The following is a 26,680-nucleotide window of genomic DNA, read 5'->3' as shown; positions in this document are numbered from 1 at the left end:
TATTTCCACAACCATGTAGCTACAGAGATCATTGGATGCGGCCAAAACGTGGCTCATCGCAATAATGGTTAAAGACCCTAGGTCTCTTTGGACCAAATCCGTTTCAGGACATTAAGAGTCTAGTGATTATTATCCTAACTTGGTACATCGTAATATTATTATAAAAGTTAGATGAAGTTCCGAGATGGACAATATCGGTTCACTTATACTGGTGCCACCCCACAAAAAATCAAAAATTTCATAGAAAATAATTTGCCTTATAGAACAGGGAAGGGTCATCCAAATTTTGGGCAAAATTTATAAATCCTAATATTTTTATCAGAGCTATGTCAAACAAATTTTGGCCAAACTTTGCAAATCCTAATATTTTTATCAGAGCTAAGTCCTGTGCGAAAATGGACAATATCGGTCCACTCCTTCTAGTACTCCCTCTACAAATGGTAAAATGTTTGAATAATTATAACTCTTATAAAATGTGAAATGTTAGTCCGATTGATTAAAAAATTTCGAACATCTCAATATTATTACCAACATAAGATCTGCTTTAAAGTATCAGGTAGCCCCGCCCCAAACGGGTCAATATTTAGAATAATAATAATTCTCATAAAATGTGATGTCAGCATACGATTCTTTTTAAATTTTACGGACGCCCATATTTTTATTAACACAAGATCAGGTGTGAAGATTGGATATACAGGGTGAGATAAAAAACAGCAATAAAGTCAAACGCCATAATTTTTATATATATTTTTTTAAATATTATTGAATGAAAACAAAAAATGTCGGAAGTAGCATAAAATTTTAGAATAAGTTTAGATTTATTCGAATTAGTCACCTTTGGCACGAATTATGGCCTTCAAACGGCCAATGAAACCGCCACACGCTGCCCGAATGTTGCTCTGCGGTATTTCGGCCCATTCTCGGTGAAGCGCTTACTTGAGGTGATCGACACTTTGGTTTTTTTTAGTGCAAAACTTGCTTTCCATTGGCACTAATACTCCAGACACAAGAGTGCAACGAATTGGTATCCGGAGATTTTTGTGGCCATTGTGTGATGGAAATGTTGCGGTGTAAGTTCTTGCACTTTGTGGAAATCTCATTGCCTTACTTCTAGCTCATTTTTCAAAATTTGGCGAATAGAATATTGCGATACGTTCAACTCTCGAGCCATTTTTCGGCCACTGCGATGCGGGTTTCGATCAAGTCGCTTCTTTATTTTCGAACCATTTCCGCTGATGTTGCTGTTTTCCTCCGTCCACTTACTTTACGTCGGGCTACACTACCAGTATCACGGTAACGAGCAATGGTACGAGACACAAAAGATTTATGCTCTAACGATAGCCAATTGTGGTTTTCCAGCCACGCGAATAACTTTTTTTCTGGACAATTTTCAAGAAAATGCTTTGTACAGTTGCAGTTTTTTCATCTCACCCTGTATAGCTAATTTTCCAGAGAAATTAGGGACTATTTAGGTCTTTAACTACTAACCCCAAATCAATGCGAATAATCCGTTGTAAAGTGGACCGAGCCATGCCCAACTGCTGAAAACGGCGTTTTTGGGATGTTCTTGGGGACCTCTCAACACTGGCTCGTACGGCAGCGATATTCTCGGCCGATCGCCTTGGTCGACTTTTATATGGGCTCTTCGGATAAGAAAGTATTTCAGAGCTCTATATAAATAAAGACCATTATATAATGTTAAATCGCTTTACAAGAACGCATATTGCAAATTAAAGTGGATTTTTCCTTAAAACCTAGCATTAACTTTACTAGTTTTCAAAATAAATTAAACCCATTCTAATACTAACTCTTTAAGTCCATCAAAATCTGCTTTTCAATACTTTCATCTTAATATTGTTGACTCATTGTTTGCTTTATCAACTTTAAGATTCCATCCAACAACAGTAACCGCTGCGCGCTGCATTATTCCATCTTAAATTCATTGTCTGACCTTCCAGCTGTTTGAAATATGTTGGATTTGTCCATTTATTTGTCTGGAAGACTGTTTTTATTTTGCGCCCAATGACCTCTGATTGGCGTGTCGGCATTAATTCCAACTTTGCAGATACAATTTTCTTTCCATAACATTTAGTTTTAGCACTTTTCGCCTCCTCTCTTCTGTTTTGTATTTGGACATTATTTCATCTTCTGTTGGTGTTAATTTTTGTTTTGGCTCATTTATCTTTATATAAACAGATGATTAGATTATATTTAAGCCAATGTCATTTGGTTATGATTATTAAAAAAATTTAAGTCGAAACTGAAAGTTGAATAATTGGGATTTAGAAGAATTGGGGAATTTTATTTCAATTGATTTAAAACTACTACTAAAATGCAGTTAGAGGTAAAAAAGCAATGTAGGGTTTGGAGCCGTTATAATGGGTCATACCAAAACGAGAGGCCATATATATATTTTTATACCACAAAGATTGCAATATATTGCTAGTTTTAAGTACAAAATTTGACACAATTACGGATTAGGATTATCAAATCACCGAACATCGGTATATATATTTCAAATCACACTCACACAAACCTATTAGAAAAAAGTAAAAAGCTATAAGTTCGGCCGGGCCGGGCCGAACCATAGTATGGAAGAGGGCATAAATATGGCGTAAATCGTCAAAATACCGAATATCCAAAGGTACCGTTATATGTAAAGGGAAACGTGGACCTAAATATTCAATATTCGAAAACCGGAGCTAGAACCTAGAACGAACTATAAATACCAATTTTTGGACAAATCCGAGGGAAAATGTGGCTAAAACCATAAAAATAATGAAAAACGGAGTGTACCGTTATATGAGAGCTATACGAAAACGTGGATCTATATAACAAATGTTCTGCAACCGAAGCTGGAGCCCATTACAAACAACAAATGCCATTTATTAGACAAATCCGTTGAAAAATGTTGCAAAAATCATAAAAACACCGAATGTCGGGAGGTACGGTTGTAGGCGTCTATACGAAAATGTCGACATATACGAGGAACCTCATTTTGTTACCACTCTTGGGTAGCGCGTTCTGTGTGTGATGGTGCTAAGTCCTATTGGAATGTCAAGGTCTGCGGCCAAAATGGCGGCCCACACCTTCACCATGGCCGGCGCTTGAGTTTTGGTGGACAACCGAATGTGCACATTTTCTGCTAACCTCTTTGGCAAGTAAACACAATAATTTTGTTTGTTTACAAACTGCTGTACAACAAATGATTTTTCATCGGAGAAAACGAAACAACTCTTTAGCTCTTTGAGTCTATTTTTTTCTGTTCCGATGTAAGTTCTTACACTTTTTGGAATTTCAATGGCTTTACGACGAGCTCATTTTTCAATATTTGCCGAATGGAATATTGCGACATGTTCAGCTCACGAGCCATTTCCTGCCACTGCGACGCGGGTTTCGATCAAGTCGCTTCTTTACTTTTCGAACCATTTCTGCTGATGTTGCTGTTTTCTTCCGTCGGGCTACGCTATCAGTATCACGGTAACGAGCGATGATACGAGACACAAAAGATTTATTCACATTTAAATGCTGGAGTGTTCTTACGATAGCCACATGTGGTTTTTCAGCCAAATATAAAGAAATCACACTATCACGCTTCTATCACGAATAACTTTTTTTGCTGGAAAATTCTCTCCAAAATGCTTTTGTACACTTGTAAACAATATAACGAGTTGTCACTGGAAGAATTTTTATAGCTGTCGGACGAGTGGTTGGGAAACTACAGCAGTCTGATGTTGGTATACGACGACGTGGAGCTGCATAGGACAGTTTTGTCATAAGCCATTGCATTATTCTAAGGCGAAATTTGAAAAAATCGGTGAATAATGTAGCTAAAATCATCAAAATATGGAATATCGGGAGGTACCATTATGTGAGGGCTATATCAATACGTGGACCTTCACAGACAATTCTTTGTCATAGGCTGTAGTATCAATTACGAACTTCAAATACCAAATTTGAAACATTTCCGGTTTATAATATCGCTTAAATTACCAAAAAATCGAAAATAGGGAGGCACCATTACATGGAGGCTATACCAAAACGTGGACCTACATGACCCATTCTCAATACCAAAAGTCATATATATATATGTGAGAAAAATTTTATCAACCTACTTCACTTCGTCGGTAGCTAGAGTGATTTCCACAGACGGACAGACGGACGGACATCGCTAAATCGCTATAGAATTTTATGCTGAACAAGAATATATTTACTTTGTGGTACCTAAAATGTATATTTCGAAGTTTTACAAACGGAATGGCAAACTTCATATACCCTAGTATAGTATAGCGGAGGGTACAAAAACATATGATTTTTTCATCTCAAAAATATCATTGCCTTTTTCCGCAGATTTCGATTTTATTGTATTTTCATGATTTCTTTCTTTTTCTTTTCAGATTTCCTTGCACCAAGTGTCAGTTGAGTTGGGAAAAGTTTAAAGTAAAAAACTTCATAAAGTAAAAGTGCTTTAACACACATCGATTGATTGGAGACAACTACAAAAGTACTTGCCCAAGAACACAAAGGACGTTATTATAATGATTTCGATTCAATGTCCTTTACGATGGTAAAATGTTAGATGCTGGTATGGCTTACGGGCATTATTGTCCACCAACATTGCATCAGCGACAAGTACAGTCATCAAGGCTAACAACAAGTACAACAACAACTACTACCACCACTACCACTGCTCTTTATTGTCCATTTAACAACAACAACAACAAGAATAACAACATCAGTTGGAATACTATAGAACAAGCACATCAACAATATTTGGATCACAAGCACAAGCATCGGCCCCATCAGTTTCCTCCACAATTGAAGCGACGAATCAGAAGCAGCAGCTGGCGTCAAGCAACAGCAGCATACGTGCCATAGAAACTTTCTGCAAAAATGGATAAAAGTTTTTATTTGAATTCGAATTTATCAGCATCAAAAGTTAAATGTTACCGTAATTCATGGTTACAACAAACGAACACAAAACTACTGTTAACACTGGTAAGTAGCAATGCATGACGGACATTTAAATGTACTTATTTTTTTGTGGAAGAAATTTCGATTTTATTTCGCAATTATCGGGATGCCAAAATATTCTTAACAATAGTGAAACTGGTATGAAACGCGACCAAATTGTTAGAAAGGCATCGCATATCTTCGATAAAATATGGTATATTTTAGACAATGGTTTTGCATTGGTCCCTAATATGTTTACTGATCATAAACTGGTCCATTCGCTTGTATATTATATTTTAAAAATCCAGAAATCTCTTATACAGATAACCAGATTTCAAAACCAAAATATATTTTATGATTTCCTTCAAGTTGTTAAATACTACTTCGTTAAAGGTAGGTAACCATCATAGACAAAAATGCCTCAACCGATTATAACTTCTCAACTTTTTTAGTAATTGGATTCTACTTATATTTATAAAAAAAACAAATATTTATAAAAGGTTAAAATAATCCTCTCAGGGCGAAAAAATATTGACCTCTGTTAAAAATTCCGTTTGTAATTGCTCGAAATATTCAAAGTATATATATTCTGCGCCAGCGTAAAATTCTGTCTGTCGTAATCACGCTATATTTCGAACGAATTGAGAAAAAAACTGCATACATGCATAGTTTACCAGTAGGCAGGTTAAGTTCGTAAATGGTTAATGTAGGTCAACGTTTTCGTATAGCCCCGATATATCGGTACACGCTTCTATAGCCCCTATATTTGGTATTTTATTGATTTTAGTAATTTTTTTTCTACGGAATGTTTCCAAATTTGGTATTGAGATTTTTGGAATCTTTGCAGTTTAGGTCAATAATTCTGTGCCAAGGTCAAGGCGAGTTACCAAAGAGATCCTTATTATAAAATATGGAAATATGGTAGTAAAATTTACTACAGGTCTCGAAATACATAAAAAGTCTACCTAAACACCAAAAATGCATAAATATGTATGCAAAATTCTGCTACAAAGCATTACTGGTGAGGTCAAGGAAAAAAATATTCGTTATAGCAAAATTTTCATATAAATCTAAATAAAAATAGAAGAAGTAAAAAAACCTCCATTGACAATTTTATACTTCAACGATTGTCATCTACCAAATCTTCTTAAATACAAAATTTGAAACAATTTCGTGGGTTTATCAAAATACCGAGTATCGGTGGGTATCGTTATATGGGTGCAATAAGAAAAGGTGGACCAATTTTTTTAATATTCTGCCTCCGGAGCTTAAAGTCATTATGATCTACAAATACCAATTTATAGACAAAACTGTGGAGAAATGTGGCAATAATCATCGAAATACCGAATATCGGGAGGTACCGTTATATGGGGCTATACAAAAACGTGGACATATACATACAATTTTTCGTCACCGGAACTAGAATTAATTATGAAATACAAAATACCAATTTTTGGACAAATCCATGACAAATGTGGCGAAAATCATTAAAGCGGCTATTTCAAAATACGGCCCCCGGAGCTAGAACCCAATATGACTTAAAGTATCAGTTTTTAGACAAATCCGTGAAAAAATGTGGCGAAAATCGTCAAAGTACCGAATATTGGGAGGTACCATTATATGGCGGCTATTACAAAATGTGGGCCGATATCATTTTCAATACCAACCGTCCTAGGCACAATACAAATTGTTGTGCCAAAGGTAAGGGGTATAATAAATAGAAAATAAAACTCCAATTTTATATATTCTTACTAAAGTCAGGAAAATCGTTATAAAAGGACACTTAATATCAAAAATTAAAGGACTCCAATAAGTCTTAATCTGCATATTAAAAAAATGTGAAAGTTGGGGAGCTGGGCCCCTCTTTTTGGTAATTTGCAACGTAAACTTTCAAAACGCAGATGCACCTATCTTTTATTATACCCTCAGCCATATGGCTACAGAGGGTATATATCATTTGATACGGTCAAAACGTGCTTCACCGAAATAACGGTTTTAGACCCTAGGTCTCTTTGGACCAAATCCGTTTCAGGATATTATCTAGCGATGTCCGTCCGTCTGTTTGGCTGGTGCCATAACTCTCGAAGGGTGTATCCGATTTGATTCAAAGTTGGTACATCGTAATATTTTTGTCAAATATGGGACAATTCCTATTGCTACCTTCCCCACAAAGGGTCAAAGTTTTGAATAACCAAAACGTTTATTAAATCCGAAATAAGTACCAGGTTCACACATCCCATTATTTCCACTAACAAAAGATCCGTTGTGAAGATGGGAAATATCGGTCTACTCCTTCTAGTACCTCCCCTACAAAGGCTCAAAATTGTGAATATCCATGAAGCTAATAAAAAGCGAAATTAACATGCGATTCCATTCAAGACTTGGTATATCCCAAAATTTCCATTAACACAACACAGTCCAAACCTAGCACGTCGGAATATTTATATCATATATATTTAGTTCCGATACAAAATGGCCAATATTAGCCAATTCCTTCGGAACTAACTGCATAAGGGGTTAAACATTTGAATAATCATAACAAAAGTCAAAATATTTTTAAATAATCGGACATTGGCTGAGGGTATACATCTGTCGGCAAAACCGAACAAACCACCATCGTTTGTCATTTCAGATATTTGTATTATTTGTAGGAGAAACATACTTGCACATTAATTCAGAATCATTTTTAATAGTCAAGATTCTCTACGTAAAAAAAATATAATTTATTTTTTTTTACGTAGAGAATTTGTATCCACGGTGTAATCAGCGTGTCGTACTAAGCCATTTTAGTCTTCTGGCTAACTGAAGAATGGTGGCTGGCTCGGTTTCGGAGAGGGAGGACAAGTCGGAAGAATTTGCTTACCCAGTAGCCTCTGTCTCATTCCGATACGATTTGGACACTGGCAGAGTAAGTGCTCCACCGTCTCAGTTTCCTGCACATCCTGACAAAGTGTGCAGTATTCAGTATCGTCACCCCCCCCCCCTTCCATTTGCCAGTCATGGTCCTTATGTTACAGTGCCCTATGGGCCCACCACAAGCTTCAAGTCCGACTTCGTCATGGATATGGATGACCTTGATCTCCTTTCGGAGTTCACCGGCCAAATCTTTTTAGACACATTACATCCCCTTTCAGTTATCCAGTTCTGTTGTAATATCCCAAGATAATGTTTATGCAGCATTTGGAAGAAGTGGCGTAAAGGTGCCTTTCACTGAGCTCTCAATCTCAAGATCTATTGACTGAGATCAGCGTCTGGCCAATTCACAGGTCGATTCATTGCCAGATGTCAGTGTCCAGGGACCCAACAGAGTTTGACAAACAACTTAACCTTTCCTGCAATCCAGAAGTGCCATAGATTTTATTGTAAAAGAATTTAGAGCCTTTACGGCCGCTTGACTATCGATATATATAGTCACCGGTCCATCCAGCTCATTGATTCTGTTTGCCAGTACCTCTATGGACTTCCTGACAGCAAAAATTTCTGCCTGAAAAACGCTGCAGTCGTTGTTTAGTTTGAAGGATTTTCGCATACTTTGGCTTTCACAGAAGACCCCAGATTCCGTTCCACTTTCCATTTTTGACCCATCAGCATAGACAGCTATATCGTTAAAAGGTGGAATGTTGCGGGTCCAGACGACTCTGATAGGTATATGGATATCAAATAATTCAAAGTTTTGCCTAGATGATATATTGGCTATAGCCTGATTTCCTATGTTCTCCGCATACTTGAGAATGACGGCGTGTCCAAAGCTCATCTAGTGTACATCCCACATTACTTATTTTACAATTTCTTAATGGCAGCAATCATCCTGTATAACAGAGAAAAACGGAATCTTATATCGGAAATAATTTACTCGATTAGATAATAAATATCTCCAGAAACTTACAAGAATTATTTTTTATACCCTCCACTATACTATGGAGCCATGTAGGTCCAGGTCTTCATATAGCCCCGAAATAACGGTACCCCCCAATATTCGGTATTTTGATGATTTTAGCGACATTATTTAACGGAATCGTTCCAAATTTGGTATTTAGATACTTCCGCATAAAACAGAAAACGGGCCATGTGGGCCCCCGATATTCGGTATTTTGATGATTTTAGCAACATTATTTACCGGGATTGTTTCAAATTTCGCATGTGAAGTTCGTAATGGCCAGAAAATTGTCTGTGCAGGTCCACGCCTTCGTATAGCCCCCATATAACGGTACCCACTATATTCGGTATTTTGATGATTTTAGCTACATTATAAACAGATTTTTCTTCAAGATTCGCAGTTAAATATTGTAATAACTTATGAAAAAAGTTGCCTATGCAGGTCTAGGTCGTCGTATAGGCATTCGGTAGTTTTAAGATTTTAACAGAATTTTAAACGGATTTTTTTTTTTTTTTTTGGAAATTGTCAAATTTGTACCAAATGGTGGAGGGTATTAAAAGTTCGGCACGTATTATCAGGTCAACATTTCTTTTTTTATCATTCCAATTTTGGATATGTACATTTTATCATATATGAAAAACATATAATGGTGGAAGTTTTTATTTTCGCACCATCCAGAGTATATAAACAAGAAAACAGAGGTTTTTAATAACATTTTCCTATAAAGAATAACTTACTTAAAAAACTATCCATCAAAAGGTGATGCATTCTACTTTGTTACCGACAAATATGCTTACTCTGCAACATAACACTCGAATCGTTTTTCTTTCTTGATTCAAGGTGACCTTGTCGTTGTTATTGTTATTGTTGTTATCGTTTTCCCAACTACTTTGCTTAAGTAATCAAAATGATTTTTTGCTTCTTCTACTTCGTCCATGTGTTCAGCTTCAAGTTGTTCCATTTGTTAGTTCCTTTTTTATGAAGCTATTCATAGTTCACTCTGCTAACCCTCGATGATAATCACAACCACGATGACAAATGATGTTCTTTAGTATTCTTGGAATAACTTCATTTTTCCTTGTCGCAACAGAGGTGTAGAGTGCTTTTCCAACGGAAGGTAGATGCTTACACACACAGAGACAAACATGCATAGGTGGTAATGGAATAGCAAGTCAAAGCAAATGAAAGTGAATGAAATGGAATATTTAAAGTTGCAAAAAAAAAAAAAAAAATGAAAAATCAAAAGAAATGAACGCAAAGAGAGAAACAAATATAGTAGTGAAGAGAATTCTATGTAAAGCAAATACAAGTAAATTAAATTGCAATTGCAATTTTCATAGATTGTTTATGAGAGAGAGAGTAATGAAATTCAAAGAACTTATGGTTTATTGAATAATGAGAACTTAAATGGTTTCTCGGAATGAAGATGCTATGCTAATGTTGAAGTCATTGAATTATGAAAATTGAATATCAAAATGAGGGATTTTTGTGGGGAAGATAAGGAAAATTGGAGAAGATAAATCTAACTTAAGAACATTTATTATATTTAAAATTCTCCTCTTCCCCCAGTCACTTTGGAGGTGGGCCATGAATAGCCGATAAAAATTTACTCTTGGGATCTCCTCTCAGAGAGAAAAAAAAACATCAATGTAATATCGTCTGTGTCATGCTTAAGTGTTCCATATACTAGTTTGACTTTTCTAGTATAGTTGGTTTGGTCTATAGGTGCTGGGCTTTCCATATGTATATATAAAAGAGTAGTGAAATAATTGGCTGAGATTCAACGCCCAGACGAAACGGCTTAAACTAGAATCTTTATTTTTTTTTATAAAAGAGTATAAGAATTACTAAAATATACTAAGAATTCAATACCTTGCATTGGACATGCGAAATGAGAGTCACGATAAATATACCAAAGGATTTTCGGAAATTCGAACTTTAAGGTAACGAAAAAGTCTAAAATAGTACCATTTGGTATTATGTGAAAAAAGAAAAGTAAAAAAGCTGTAATTTTGGCCGGGCTGAACTTTGAATACACCTCCACCATTTGGAACGGCAATTTTCAAAAAAAAAAAAAAAAAATAAAAAATAAAATCCGTTAAAAATTCTGTTAAAATCTTAAAAATATCGAATGTAGCCGTTATTTAATGGCGTATAGGACGCAATGGACCTGCATAGGCAACTTTTATCATAAGCCATTACAATATTCAAATGCAAAACTTAAAAAAAAACGGTGAATAATGTAGCTCATACCGAATATAGGGAGGAACCATTATATGTGGGCTATACCAAAGCACGGACTTGCCCATACAATTTTCATATCCATTACGGACTTCAAATACCAAATTTGAAACAATACGGGTGAAAAATGTCGCTAAAATCATCAAAATACTGAATATCGGGAGGTAGCCTGGTATGAGGGCTATACCAGAACGTAGACTTACGTGGCCCATTTTCAATACAAAAGTCCTGCAGAAATAATATACATTTCAGAAAAATTTTATCAACATACTTCATTTCGTTCGGAATGACAAACTTAATATACCCTCCATACTATGGTGGAGGGTATAAAAACTGAAACATGGTTGGAAAAAATCATGGCTGGAAATTGTACTGAATTTGTCATTGGGTGAAGAAATAGAGCTAAAATCCTGAAATCTGAATATTAAGATTACTGTTGGTGTCTAAAATTGAGATACGGAAGTGGTTTCGGAAGTGTGTGTTATATTGTACTAAATGTTACTAATTTTGGTATTGAGTAGATTTGAAATTTTGGAATTTGGTATAGAGGTCACTTTTGGTTTCTAGGGTTTCTAAATGGAGACATTGAAAAAGTTTTGAACAGTAAAATTGGATACGGGTCCATTGTGAAATAATTTTACAAAATATTAAGTGCGATGTATGAAGATATGATTAAAACAAATAAGCAAAGGCTATAGTCGTGCGGAGCCGACCATGTGATACCCTACAACACTACAATACGTTAAAAGCCCTCTTATATACAAATCCATTTTGGAAGATTTTGCTTTTGAAATTGTGTCACGGAGCACTGCCCAGATATAACCCTTAGAAATTTGACCAGGGACATTTGCCCAATATTTACGCACTCCGTCGTGTTGTTAGTTGTTTTAATCCATCTTACAGCTAAATATAATCCAATGGTCATCCAGAATGCTAGACTTCTTCGCTGTCCTTAACTCTCTTCTCAGAAGTGTCGATTGGCTTAAATGGTGTGTTGAAGAACTTTTTTCTGTTTTTTGGTTCATTGAGCCCCTTACTATTTTGCGATCATCTCTAAATTTAGACCCATCTATATGATTTGCTTATCTACAATATTTAGCTCTATTCGTCAACGGCATAAAAAAGCCAGAAGTTCGCCTTTTGTGTATTTCAGAAGATATCGCCTTGGCTTGGTTTCTATTTATAACCTTTATAACGGCTGCAAAATCAGAAACATTTTTAGTTGTTGGTCCATTTCAACCCCTAAATATATTGGCGGCGTCTTTGAAGACAATAGTCCTAACCCTTCTGAGCCTAACCCTACCCTCGTGAAAATTTTCGTGAGGATCGGACGATAATTGCAATCTGTATATAATAATTAACCCAACCTGTGTTGTAAGCTGAACAAAATATTACAAAATATACTCTTCAATATTATAAGTCAAATTAAAAAAAAACGCATGCGATAAAAAGTATGAAATATGAAAAAAAAAGTCACAAAATACTACAAAATCTATATTAACACCATTATTGGCATCTTTTTACGCGATTTTTTTAGATTTATTTCTTTTATGCCAAGAGGGCATTCTGAATTGACAAAATTTTTCAAAATCGGTCCAGTCATTCTTGAGATATAAGCATTCTAGCTATCATCTCCTTCCTTTGCATATATACATTGTATATATTTCGCTATATATATCCGATATATTTACTATCGGCATCTACGTTACGGTCAGAATTGACCTGTTCGTCTTTTTGTGATTTCGCCGGGATTAAAAATATTCACGGTTTAATGGAAAATCTTACTTTTATTTAACACAAAGTTTGTTTCCTATTTCACCCACCAAATATTACCCAATGACCATCAAAATTGGAAGGCTTCTGCCCAGGCCTAAGCTCTAGCCCCATGCTAACTTCCGCTTTGATTGGTCTATAATTGTGACCTGTAGAGCAACTGCAAAATCAGGAAATTTTTCAGTTTTTAAATATTATGCGATCATTTCCAAAAGAAATAGGGTTCTTTTCTGACCCTAGCCCCACCTCCATTCCAAATTTCGTGAAGATCGGGCCATAATTGCGACCTGTAGAGTGATTACAAATTAACATGGACAGACGGACATACATAGCTAGATCGACTCAGCTCGGCGAGATAGGAAGATCCATATATACTTTCCTATGTGGGAAATCAATATTTCGAGGTGTTACATAATTTTTGGTCCAATCAAACTTATAATACCCCCAACACATAGTGTTGTAGGGTATAAAAAATGTTGTCAAAATGTTGTGCTATAGAGCGGATAAAACTTGAAATCGGTTGGAACTACTATATGCAAGCAATTATTGGGGGAAATTCGTAGGAGATATGAAAGTACATCTAAAAATAGAAGACACCTGTATCGGTGTTTTTAATGTCCATACCTCAAGTTATCCCATATATGGGGGACAACTAACCTCATCGTTTTGAAAATTTTTGAATGAAGATTCCTTGGGATTCTTCCCGATTCTTCCGAAAATTGTGGTCAGGGCATTATGTCTTTGTGGATTTGTTTGTAACATAGAGAAGAAAGCGAGATAGACCCATAGTTACTTTTGAGGATATTTATAGATTCACTTAGAGAGTGGATTTATGAACGTACGTCCGTCTGTCCATGCATTTTTGTAAACAAATTATAGGCCGCATTTGTTGTCCGATCGAGGTAAAAATTTTAGACATATATATATATATATATATATATATATATATATATATATTCTTCCGATTTGCCTTTTATTGTGCACCAAACGTATAATATAAAACCAAATTGGATGGAATTTTTCACATGAAGCTAGAAATAAGAATGCCAAATTTGGTGGGAAATAGGTTAAAATATAGCTCCCATATATATTGTTCATCCGAATTGTTGAATTTGTCCTCCAAAGCAGCAATATGGTTTCCAAAGACGGACGGATATCGCTAAATCGACATACAATTTTATGCTGATCAAAAATATATATACTTTGTGGGGTCTAACATGTAGATTTCGAGGTATTACAAACGGAATGGCAAACTTAATATACCCTCCATACTATGTTGGAGGGCATAAATATTGGGGTTATGTAGTTTTAACACAATATATTACTAAATAGTTTATGCAATATGATCAGGAAAAGTGTAATTTCCCTTGAATTAAAGTCGTAGATTTGCCCTGCAACGACAGGAAAGCCTACAAAATTGTTTCTCAACATTTCTCACTTATTTCTTTTGGATGCAGTAACAACTAATTGTCTAACCTACAAATTCCGCACCCCAACAAAATATCCCCAAGTAATAACTGTTTTTTTTTTTTTTTTTTTCATTTTAACTTTTCGTTTAAAAATATTATCAACTTCCCTTATGCCCAAGTAGAAAGATAAAAACAAATAATTTCATATTTGTTGCCAAGTTAAATTTTTTGTTTCCTTTTCTGTGAAATATACCACAAAATTATTCATTTCAGATTCAGCCAGGAGGCTGTATGGCTGGCTGGCTGACTGGCTGGACTGACGACCGTCAGTCGGTCTATGTTAAATATTCAAATGTGTTTGTGTTTGAATCCTACTTTAAACAGGAATGAGAATTTTAATTAAAAATTATTTCAAGCATTTTGCATTGGAACACATCCATCCGTTGAACGGAATAGGAGGAAAATAAACTGAAATGGATACAGATGCACACATACATATACACATATTATTTGTGTTTTTAAAAGCGGATGCAAAAATCCCTCGCATGCAAGCACATTTATATTGGACTAATAAATTATGCATTTGAATAACTTAGAAGTGCATTTTGAAAACTTATCCAAATGAAAATGTTAAACTTTAGGGGGAAATGTTGGAAAAATGCTATTTTGCTGTTCCTCCGAGTTGAGAGTTTGTGTTTCAATGCTTATGTAAAAATACAGATTTGAGCAATAAAATATTTTAACTTTATCCGACTTTATGGCTTGGGGTATTACACATTTGTTGTCACAAGAATGAGGCGTGATAATTACAGTGGTATAGAATAAAGCGGTCGTGCCCATGTCTCTCTCTCTATGATTAGGCTAATTAAAAAATCATTCGGGAAGTTCCCTAATTTTCGATTCGATAAGTATTTCCAATTTAAAACAAGATTTCGTAATTATTAGGTCCTACTATCGAATAATCCTCATACAATCCAATCCGTTTCAAAAATTTAAAAAATTACAAATGTAAGCAACGGTTAAACGGTAATAAAACAGGTACTTAACGCACATTAAAAACTCATTTTTCCAAGCATAAGACAGTGCGACAAAATTTAACATTTCTCAATTTATCGCTGGAAAACCTCAGTAGATTATAAAAGGCTTAAAGTCGGGCGGGGTCAACTTTATAATACCTTACAACACTTTGCATATTTAGTAGAGCTACACAATAAACGTTTTAATGAAGAATATATGTACAGGGTTGCCCATATTCGACGGACCTTTGGGCTCTTTGGGCCCATTCCAATCGACGAGGCTTGTACGCAGGCAACATTCTTTGCGTCAATTGAATTTTGTACGGGAATAAATGCAAATCAATGCGAATAATCCGTTGTAAAGTGGACCGAGCCATGCCCAACTGCTGAGAACGGCGTTTTTGGGATGTTCTTGGGGACCTCTCAACACTGGCTCGTACGGCAGCGATATTCTCGGCCGATCGCCTTGGTCGACTTTTATATGGCCTCTTCGGATTAGAAAGAGCCTTACCAGTCGAAAATTTTTCGTATAAACGTTTAATGGTGTTCTTAGAAGGCGCACTTCTCACATTTTTATACCCTACACCACAAGGTGGTCAGGGTATTATGTCTTTGTGCATTTGTTTGTAATAGGCAAAAGGAAACCAAATAGACCCATAGTTCCTTTTGATGATCTGCATAGAATCACTTTCTGAGTTGATTTATGCATGTCAGTCCGTCTGTCCGTCCGTCCGTCTATCCATGTATTATTGTGAAAAAATGCAGGTCGCATTTATTATCCAATTGAGATGAACCAAATTAGGTCTGAAAATAAGTACGCCAAATTTGATCGAAATCGGTTCAGGAATAGCTATAGCTCCCATATATATTGTTCATCCGATTTGTTATTTTTGTCCTCAGCAGCCGTGCTATGCACTCTGTAACAACGATATTTGGGGAAATATATCAAATACAACTCAGAAATACATTTGCCAAATTTGATCGAGATCGGTTCAGATTTGGATATAGCTCCCATATATAACTTCGTCCGATTTAGCTTTGATTGTTCACCAAACGACTTGCTCAAATTGGATGAAATTTGGCACTTATGACCGAATTGAGTCTAAAAGCTTGTATGTCAAATTTGGTGAAGATCGGTTCAGATCTAGCTATAGCTCCCATATATATTGTTCATCCGATTTGTTGTATTTGTTACCCACAGCCGTAATATGCACTCCATAACAACGATATTCAGGGAAATATATAAAATACAGCTCAGAAATATCTTTGCCAAATATTATCGAGATCGGTTCAGATTTGGATATAGCTTCCATATATATCTTTATCTGATTTCAAATTAATTTTGCACCAAATGGGCAATACAAGTCCGAATTTAAAAGATACAAATGCTTCGGCATAATTACTCCTTTGAATTTTAAATTATAATTATAATCATAGGGTGTGTGATTGAATTCTCCCATAAAAACTTTTAATTGTTATGTGGAGCTCAACTAAATTAGCAAAGTTGTGTAGGGTATCATAAAATCGGCTACGCCCGACTTTAGGACTTTTTTTACTGGTTTAATGTTTTAAAAGCACGTCGAGTTTTCACAATTGACTTGAATGTAAATTTCAACTATTTCAGAGCGCTCGCGTGGCGTGTATTGTTTCATGGTAAAAATCTGCTTGGACTGACGCTTCAAACGCGGTATGTCATTAAGCGATGTGACTCTCTATCAAAAGTTATGGCGTTGCCAGATGGGTCCGTCGAATATGGGCAACCCTGTACAATAGTTCATTTAAAGCAATTATAATTGAAAGTCGAAACGAACTAATATATATATGAGTAACATCCCTTTCTGAATCGATCTCTACTAAATTTGCGGAAGCATTCGTGTCTGAACTGATATTTATCAAGAGATAAGCGCACGAAATCTTCATTTGAGTTGATAATACTTTCCAAATTATTTAAAGCTTTAAGATTATTTTATGCTAATCTTGACCGTGACTGCGCTTCAAATGGTCCATCCGATTAGTCCAACATTTCGGCCGGTATTTCAGGAATAAATGTTGTCCTCCAATGCCTCAATTGAAGTGAGATTTAACGTAGTCACACAAACAAGTAAATAAGCAGCTAAAGTTCGGCCGGGTGGAACTTGTAATACCCTCCACAATATAGGAGGAACTTAAACTTTTTCAACAAAAAAAAAAAAAAAGGAAAAATACCGCTTAAATAAAAACAGTAATATGGGGGCTATATCGGTGAATAATAATATCATAAAAACAGGTTAAAAAGCTGCAAATTCGACCGAGCCGGATTTTGAATAACCTCCACAATTGGAAACGAATTTGGCAATTTTCAAAATAAACAAAATAAAACGCGTTAACAATTCTGTTGAAATCTTAAATACAAAATGTAGCCGTTTTATTAGAGTCTATATGAAGCCGTGCGCCTCCATAGGCAACTTTTGAATGCGAAAATTGAAAAAAATCGGTGAATAAGGTAGCTAAAATTATCAAAATACCGAATATAGGGAGGTAATTATTATATGGGGCTATACCAGAACTTAGACCTGCACAAACAGTTTTGTGTCATAGGCTGAAGTATCCATTACGAACTTCAGATACCAAATTTGAAACATTTCCTGTGAATAATGTCACTTAAATCACCAAAATACCGAAAAATGGGGAGGTACAATTATATGGGGGCTATACGAAGACGTGATCCTGCACAAACAATTTTCTGTTTTAGGCTGTAGTATCTATTACGAACTTCAAATACCAAATTTGAAACAATTCCCGTGAATAATGTCGCTAAAATCATGAAAATACCGAATATCGGGAGGTACCGTTATATGGGAGTTATACGAAGACGTGGACCTGCACAGACAATTTTGTGTCATAGGCTGTAGTATCCATTACGAACCTTAAATACCAAATTTGAAACATTTCCGGTCAATCAACCTAATTCAATTTGTTAGGAAGCTAGATTGATTTTCACAGACGGACGGACATCGTAAAATCGACATAGAATTTTATGCTGATCAAGAATGTATGTGCTTTGTGGGGTCTAAAATGTATATTTCGAGGTTTTACAATCGGAATGACAAACTTAATATACCCTCCATACTATGGTGGAGGGTATAATAACGAAAGAAGGGATACCGTTATATGTAAGTTATAGGAAGACGTGGACTTGCATACATAATTTTTGGTCGTTAGTTGTAGTACCCATTACGAACTTCAAATCCGAAATTTAAAACAATGATGTCGCTATTATAATCAACATACCGAATAAAGGGAGGTACCGTTATATGGGGACTATACGAAGACGTGGACCTGCATACCAAATTTGTTGTCATAGCCAATTTTAAATACGAAAATTTAAAAATTTTCGGTGAATAAGTTCGTTAAAATCATTAAAATACCGAATATGAGAAGGTACCGTTTTATGTAGGCTACACAAAAAAAAAAAAAAAAAAAAATGGACCGAGATGGCCCATTTACGAGCATAACCTTCCTAATGGCAAAATACACACGTGTGCAAAATGTTTGCTTTCTATCTCAATTTGTTCGAAAGATAGCGCAATTACAAGAGACAGATAGGCGGAATCGGCTTAGAATTTTACGCCGATCTAGAATATATATAATTTGTAGGGTCTATTATGAGTATTTCGAAGAGTTAAAAACGCGATGACAAGGTATTCACTCTATAGAATGGTGGAGGGTATAAAAATAGCATGAAGGCGTTAAGCCCAACCGGTCCCGGACGTTAAATCGCTTGTCAATAAGTCAATTTTCAAGCGTTTTATGTGGCATTTGGCAACGCTTTGTTGAAAAGACATGCCGTGCAAATCAAGGTCTTGGATTTTGGGGAAGAAAATATAAATCAAATGATAGATTTGCAACATGTTCTTCCTCAAGTATGGTCGAACCCATACACCGCACCAAATTGTGACTATTTCTGGTTGCATTGGCTTTTGCAGTACTTCTAGCAGATCTTCACTCAAAAAATTGACAGTTCTGCTTATTTACGTACCCATTGAATCAAAAATGAGTCTCATAATAGAAAGCAAATATTACAATTTTTATACCCTTAGCCACATGGCAATAGACCCTAGGTATCTTCGGACCAAATCCGTTTCAGAATATTTGGAGTTGATCTAGCGATGTCCGTCCGTCCGTCTGTCAGGTCGGTGTGCACGATAACTCTCGAAGGGAGATCTGATTTGGTCCAAACTTGGTACATCGTAAAATTTTAGTCAAACTTAGATCGAGTTCGGAGATGGGCAATATATGTCCACTCTTTCTGGTACCTCCCCCATAAAGGTCGAAATTTTAAAAAATATATATTTTCTGCACAGAAGGAGAAAGGATAAATCGATTTTGCTGCAACTTTGCAAATCCTAATATCTGCGTCACTGCAAGGCCAGGTGCAAAAATGAACAATATCGGTCCATTCCATCAAGTACCTCCCCCACAAATGATCAAAATTTTGAATAATTACAACTCTCATAAAGTGTGATGTAGGAGTCCGATTGTCGTCAAATCTCACACATCCTAATATTTATATTAACTTAAGGTCTGGTGTTAAAATGGAATATATTGGTTCATTCCTTCTGGTACCTCCCCAACAAAGATTCAAAGTTTTGAATAACCAAAACTTTTATAAAATCCAAAATAAGTATCAGGTTCTCTTTATATTTCACTCATTCCATTATTTCCACTAAAGCAATATTTGTTTTGAAGATGGGATATAGCTGCGAGCACCTTATGGTACGTCACCCGCAAAGGGTCACAATTTTCAATACTTTTATCTGTCATAACTTACGAAACAAGTCAGCAATTTCTCTCAACCAGAAACTTGGGATGAATATGAATTTTATGATAGAGTTACCAATATAGACCAAACCTGGTACGTTGCAATTCCTTCGGGACCCACTCCATAGAGGGTTAAGAGTTTGAATAATCATAACAGATGTCAACATATATTTAAATAATCGAAAATTGGCTGAGGGTATACGTCTGTCGGCAGAACCGACTTTTTAACTTGTTAACTTTCCTAACCGAACACGAATTTTTGTAATAAAAGTAGATAATTTCCATTCCTTGTATGTTTGTAAGACAATTCACTTCTAAATTACACAACAAACTGAAGACGTTTGACAGTGAAGCATAATCAAACGTGTGTGAGCTGCTTAAAGCAAGCAGCGCTGACAAAAAACCCTTTAGGTTTTACCACTTTTGTATATCCTTCATTTCGGAGAAAAATATGTAGGCCTGTCTTGCAAATTAATTTAAAATTATTTCCCGATACCTCAATCTTCATAATTAAATATAAATCAAATGAGGCATTGATCATTGATACTAACGCAAAGAATTGCAATTTTCTTCTCCACAATGGTATTTTGTTCTTCTACTTAATTGCATACATGGAAATGTATCTATTCAAGTTGTGGCATTTTCAGAGATTTTGTCCTATTGACTGGCCGGAAAGTCATCGAAATGCCAAAATACAATGCTCCTTTGGCCATACTTCGTTAGATGCAAACAATGCGAATGTCTCCTACCATGTCAGAAGTCAACATTTATCTTCATTGCCTTACAAGTGACACATTCAAAGCAACTTTGCTGGAAAATCTAACAATTTCTAACCAAGTCTGCATGCGTGTGTGTGTTTGTGTATTTGTAAATTCCTTCTACCAATCCAATCGACTTGGCAAATTCTCAAAAGTGAGTAAAAATCTTTTCATTGTCATGAAGTTATGTGCTTAATGGATCTTTGTATGGCTGGCTGGCTGGCTGGCTGTATGACTTGCGAGTTGGTATGTGGTCATATATATGACAATGTTGTCTTGTGGTTTTCCATGCTTGGCCCCTCTCCCTCCACTTGCTTCAGTTGTAGCAGGAAATTCAGCTCTATTATATGTGATTTATGTACAAGTTTTCTCATGGAAGATTTACTCTTTTTGCTGCAAGACATTTGTTTGGGAAATTTGAAAATGTCATTTTTTTCCTTTGAATTTGAAATTAATAGTTTCAGGTTTGATAAGCATTGAAGAAGAATAACCTGGGTCGAATAACACACTAATGTTGTTTTCTAAAAAAAAAAAAATAAAAAAATAGAGAGTACAATTTCCTCATTAAACAGCAGTAAGTGTAATTGTGCCTATAAGATCTGACAAATCATTTATATGGGTGCTTCTCTAAACCATGGATCTACCCTGTAAATCTATATCATCAAATTATAAATGAAAGAAGCGCTCTATGGCATTTTTTAACAGATCCGGCATTTTGATAAAAACATTAATAATTTGCAAGCGATGTTCGATGTTGAACATGCCAGGTTTCTTGAAAAACATGTCTCAATCTGAACAGATTTCAATATAATTTGATAAAATTTCCTTTTACACCAAATGCCGTCTATATTTCATTGAAATGGAGGCAAATAGCATGTTTGGTGCATAAAATATGTGAAATCAGTCGATATATAATATATATATATATATATATATATATATATATATATGTATATATATATATATATATGTATATATATATATATATATATATATATATATATATATATATATATATATATATATATATATATATATATATATATATATATATATATATATATATATATATATATATATGCATATATATATATATATATATATATATATATATATATATTATATATCGACTGATTTCACATATTTTATGCACCAAACATGCTATTTGCCTCCCATATATATATATGGGAGCTATATCCCAATTTGAAACACACACATTCTGAATATACATATCGTGTTTGGTGCATAACATACATTAGATTGGGAGCTATGCCCAGACCTCAAGCGATTTCAATATAATTTGTCAAATTTTTTGTGATACCAAATTTCGCCTCTCTGTCTGAATTTCAAACTGCATATACCCTCCACCATACTATGGAGAGTATATTAACTTTGTAATTCCGTTTGTAACTCCGCGAAATACTCATGTCAGACCCAACAAGGTATACATATTCTTGATCAGCGTAAAATTCTAAGTCTATTTAGCCATGTCTGTCTGTCTGTTGAAATCACACTATCTTTCGAACGAATTGAGATAGAAGGATAAATTTTTGTACACGTGTTTATTTTTTCCAGTGGGCAGGTTAAGTTCGTAAATGGACCATGTAGGTACACGTTTTCATATAGCCCCCATATAACGGTACCTCCCGATATTCGGTATTTTTATGATTTTTGCGACATTATTTACCGGAATTGTTTCAAATTTGGTATTTGAAGTTCGTAATGTATACTACACCCTCAGACAGAAAAATGTCTGTGCAGGTCCACGTCTTCGTATAGCCCCCATATAACGGTACCTCCCAAAATTCGGTATTTTGATGATTTTAGCATCATTATTCATCGGAATTGATTCAAATTACGTATTTAGAGTTCGTAATGTGAACTACAGTCTGTGAAAGAAAATTTTCTATGCAGGTCCAGGTCTTTGTATAGGCCCCATATATCAGTACCTCCCTTTATTCGGTATTTTGACGAGTTTAGGTACAATATCCACCGAATTTGTTTGAGATGTCGTATTTGACGTTCGTAATGGATGCTATAGCCTGTGACAGAAAATTGTTTATGCTGGTCCAGGTCTTCGCACAGCTCCGATATAACGGTACCTCCATATATACGATATTTTGATTATTTTAGCTACATTATTCACCGTTTATTTCAAGTTTCGAATTTGAATATGGTATTGGCTTATGACAAACAATGCCTAAGTAGGTCCAGGTCGTATAGACCCCAATATAACGGCTATATTCGATATTTTTAAAATTTTAACAGATTTTTTAATGGATTTTATTCTTTGAAATTTTCCAAATTCGTTCCAAATGGTGGAGGGTATTCAAAGTTCGGCCCGTCCGAACTTACTGCTTTTTAACATGCCACATTTTTTTTAAATTTTTTAAAAATGCGGAAATAGCATCAAATTTTAGCCATTTATCCTTGTAGCGATTCTTCTTCTAAGTTCTGGTGGCCAACCTAAGGTGCACATTTTCAACTGACCTCTTTGGCATGTAACCACGATAATTTTGTTTGTTTACAAACTGCTAGAGAACGAATATTTCTTAACGGAGAAAACCAAACTCGCCACTTTCGGCCAAGCGAAACAACTCTTTAGTTCTTTTGAGTCTATTTTCTTTCTGTTGCGGTGTAAGTTCTAGCACTTTTTGGAATTTCAATGGCTTCACCCCGAGCTCATTTTTCAGTATTTGCCGAATGGAATATTGCGATATATTCAGCTCCTGAGCCATTTTTCGGCAAGTGCGACGCGGGTTTCGCGGATTTCTGCTGATGCTGTTGTTTTCTTCCGTCCACTTCCTTGACGTCGGGCTACGCTACCAGTATCACGGTAAAGAGCGATGGTATGAGACACAAAAGATTTACATGTGTGCTCTAAGTGCTCTAAACATAGCCACTTGTGGTTTTCCAGTCAAATATCACGCTTGAATTCCATCACGAATAACTTTTTCTCACCAAAATGCTTGTAAACAAAATAATAAGCTCTCACTGGAATAAATTTAAAAGCTGTCGGACGAATGGCTTAGAAATGACAGCAGTCTGAATTTGGTTGCAGTTTTTTCATCTAACCCTGTACATATCGCGTTGGGTGCATCAAATATGTAAAATCGGCCGAAAATGTATATTTGAGCTCTATCCAAATTTGAACCGATTTCAATATAATTTGGCGAATTTATTTTTGTATCTAATTTCAAATTGGAGACTGTATCTATAATCGATCAATAGATATGTGCATATAAAACCTTCGAAGTGGAATTTCAAAATACTTTCAGGCGATGTTAAAATTTTCATGAAAATCTGACAGAAGATATTGACAGTGAAACAAACGAAACTTGCTACTGCTGAAAGAGATAATAGCTAAAATTACCGTTTATTTGTATCATGTTTAAGTCTGATACTAAGATTAATAGTGTATGCCCCTTGCTCCTAGTACCTCCCCCACAAAAGATCAATATTTTTATAGCTATCAAGTAATGAGGAATCTGTGCCATTTTTTTTTTTTTTTTTGAAGATTTCATTTTCGATTTTTCAAGATAAACATTTTGATAGGTTATATACAAAACCAATTAAAAAAGCTGTAAGTTCTCGTTCGAATGTAGCTGTTATATTAGGGTCTATACGACGACGTGGACCTGCATAGGCAACTTTTGTCATAAGCCATTACTATATTCAAATGCGAAACTCAAAATAACGAATATCGGGAGGTACCGTTATATGGCGACTGTACGAAGTCGTGAACCTGCAATACCAAAAGTCCTGCAAACTACTTCGTTCCGAAGCTAGAGTGATTTCCACAGACCGAAGGACATCGCTAAATCGACATAAAATTATATGCCGATCAAGATTGTATACAATTTGTGGGGCCCAAAATGCATATTTCGAGGTGTTACAAACGGAATGACAAATTTAATATGCCCTCCATACTATGGTGGAGGGTACAAAAATATCATATGCTGATGGATTGTCTATACAAAACAATACAAACTTCTAATGTGGCGTTTCCACTGCACTTGATTCGCTCTCTATTCGTTGTTTGACCCTTAACTATGAAAAAACTACATAATTCTTCACACAAAATTTCCTACATTGTTCAAATCAAATCACTCTCAGAACAACGAAAAATATGTCCCATTCTTTACAAATGAGAGCATTCATCGAAAAAATAAATTATGACATTTAAAAATTGAAAATAGAAAAATTTGTGAAGACTGAAAATTATGAATGAAAACTACAATGTTGAATGGCGTGTACATTCAAACGAAAGTAAATTTTCTTTTCTCTCTCATCCGAGGTACGCATTTTGTCCACGAGTTGAAATTTCCACAGAAAATTGGAAACAAAAGAGGCAATATTTTCAAAATATTTCTATCGGCAGAAAAATGTTTGACAAGTGTCTCTCCAGCACAGAATTTAAAAATAGAAAAATACAAAAATATGTTCAAAATATCAACATTTGCACAAAAAGTTAAAAACATGAATGAAAATTTTAAAATTAATGATATAATAAATCTTTGGGAGAAAATAAATAATTTTTTCTATTCATATTAGTGAGAATTTATTGTATTTTAATATAAATTCCCATTAAAACAAACGAACAACATTTTTTAAAAAAAGAATTATTTTACTATGAAGTACGAATCGTTCCGTATGAACGGGTTAATTCGTGTACCTAATTCTGAGAGCGAACAACGTTGTTCGGTTTCTAATGGAAACATGCTATAACTAGAAATTAATAACTCTGATTTGTTTAAAAGTCGAATTGTAATTTACAAACACAAAAACATTTTTAAAACAAAGTCAATTTTCTACTACATGTTCATTTTATTAACAAAAAAAAAAATACTCGTTAACACGATTACAAACAAACCGCTTATACCCCAGGAGCATGTTGTAAATTTTCCTTATGCCATCTTTCTTTTTTTCTCTTCCCCTACTTGAACTAATTCAACGTTTCTCGTTTGCTCCATTTTACAATCTTTGAAATGCAATTAACTAGTTTTAATAAATATTTAAATGTAGTCGCTAGTTCGTCCTTCCCTGTCTTATCATCTCATTCTCCAGCACTTTAGCCGGGACAACAACAACACTTAATGTGACAAAGTCCAAAGAAAATTAATGAATGCAACAGATTTAAGTTTTTTTTTTTTTCAAATATTTAATGTTGTTATGGTAAATAAATTTAGTTTTTCTCTTTTTTTGCTTTTTATTTTCGTTCGTTGGTTTTACATTTTCCATTAACTTTGATTTGATTCGCTTTATGTTGAGATTTATATCAGACATCGTTTAGATGTTCGTTGCTTTGTAGATAAATGAAGGCTTTGTCAATATGTTGTCAGTGTTGAGGATTACATTGACAAGATATAAAATTAAAATTTTAATTTATGTCATAAATATCAAAAACTACAAATGCATTCAGAAAAAATCTTAGTTTGGTACTGTTTATTTTACGTTCTTCTTCAAAGATGCTGCGACTTATGGACTTAGGCGAGGTCGATGAACATTTTATTTCAGTTTTAGAACCAGTCAATTGGGCACCTAGATCGAGCGATTTAAAGCCATTATCTAATTTTTTGTGAGCTATGTTAAAGCTCATGTCTATACAGTCGAGACCACTTTAATTGTGGCTTTGGAAGACCAACATTGCACCACAATATTTCAACATTGGAAATGGTATGCCAAAATTGGACTAAGCGGATGGACCATTTGATTTGAAGCAGCGGGCGACATTTACATGAAATAATCTTCAAATAGAAAATTGTATGGACATTCAGTAATACAGGGTTGCCCATATTCGACGGACCCATGACTTTTTGGACCCATACTAATCGACGAGGCTTGTCCGCAGGC

The 26,680-nt window shown here is 35.0% G+C and overlaps 1 protein-coding gene across 1 annotated transcript in view; it reads left to right on the top strand.

The window, feature by feature from the left end:
• The window catches only part of LOC101893475 (octopamine receptor Oamb), a 242,466-nt gene that overhangs the window by 131,791 nt on the left and 83,995 nt on the right, over positions 1–26,680 (top strand). Inside the window, exon 3 of the mRNA XM_020036170.2 lies at positions 4,398–4,998. The gene's annotated coding sequence lies outside the window, so the exon portion shown is untranslated. The remainder of the gene's footprint in view (positions 1–4,397; positions 4,999–26,680) is intronic.

This window comes from Musca domestica, unplaced genomic scaffold, assembly GCF_030504385.1.
Source record: "Musca domestica strain aabys unplaced genomic scaffold, Musca_domestica.polishedcontigs.V.1.1 1, whole genome shotgun sequence".
NCBI lineage: Eukaryota > Metazoa > Arthropoda > Insecta > Diptera > Muscidae > Musca > Musca domestica.
This window is presented reverse-complemented; position numbering and strand designations above follow the sequence as displayed.